A 1009-nucleotide genomic window follows, 5' to 3' on the forward strand; every position below is an offset into this window, starting at 1 on the left:
ACTCTGACAATCTTGGCTGGTTTGATTATCACTGCCGTAATGTGAAGTTATTTTCCCTACAAGAATAAATTAGCATTCGATTTGGTGTAACCTCGCAGGGCTTTCACGACCTTGCAGTGGTGTACTAAGTGCTAAAACAACTCTAAATGTGATTACTTTACGAGTTGGTTCTCTTGTAAAGAAAAATGATGGTAATAAAAAATATTAGAGTATTAATCAATGAAGCTATTAACGATTAGCTACGAAGTAAGCTGCCTTCTCCATAGAGATAAACTACCAAGGGCTCTATATACCAAAAGCACATCATTTTCACACATCATAATTGGACTACCTCACCTGGAAGAATCTTATGTGGTTATGCGGTGTCTTTTATTGCCATTGTAGGATGCTCCAAAGCACTTTAGAACTCAGAAACAGAACAGTACAGTGCAGGAACAGGCCCACCACCCCACAATGTTGGGCCGATCCAATTAAACTTGTAATCAAATGAGTGACCTAACTAATACCTGCTGCCCATACAACGTCCATATACTTCCATTTTTCTCTCATTCATGTGCCTATCTGAACTTCTCTTATAAGGCTCTAATGGTTCTGCCTCTACCACCACCCCAGGTAGTCTTGTTACTCCAGATACAATGTAGCATAAAAAATACAGTACGTGTAAAGGAAACAATAAAACCAATGACGGTGCAATAGTGTAGTGGTTAGCTTTAGACTTTTTGGTTCAAGTGTCCCGGATTCACTTCCCACCATTGCCCGTGAATAGTCTTATGTTTTCTCCATGACTGTGTGGGTTTCCTCCAGATGCTCTGATTTCCTCCCACATTCAAAAGACCGTACCGCTTAGTAAGGTTATTTGTCACATGGGTGTAATTGGGCAGCACGAGCTCATTAGGCCAGAAGGGCCTGTTTCTGTGCTATATCTCTAAATTAAAAAAAATATATATAAATACACACCATTAGCTCATAAACGTAGGCTGATTGAGTGTACATAGAATGATGCTAAGTA

The sequence above is a fragment of the Hypanus sabinus genome, chromosome 4 (assembly GCF_030144855.1).
Source record: "Hypanus sabinus isolate sHypSab1 chromosome 4, sHypSab1.hap1, whole genome shotgun sequence".
Lineage (NCBI taxonomy): Eukaryota > Metazoa > Chordata > Chondrichthyes > Myliobatiformes > Dasyatidae > Hypanus > Hypanus sabinus.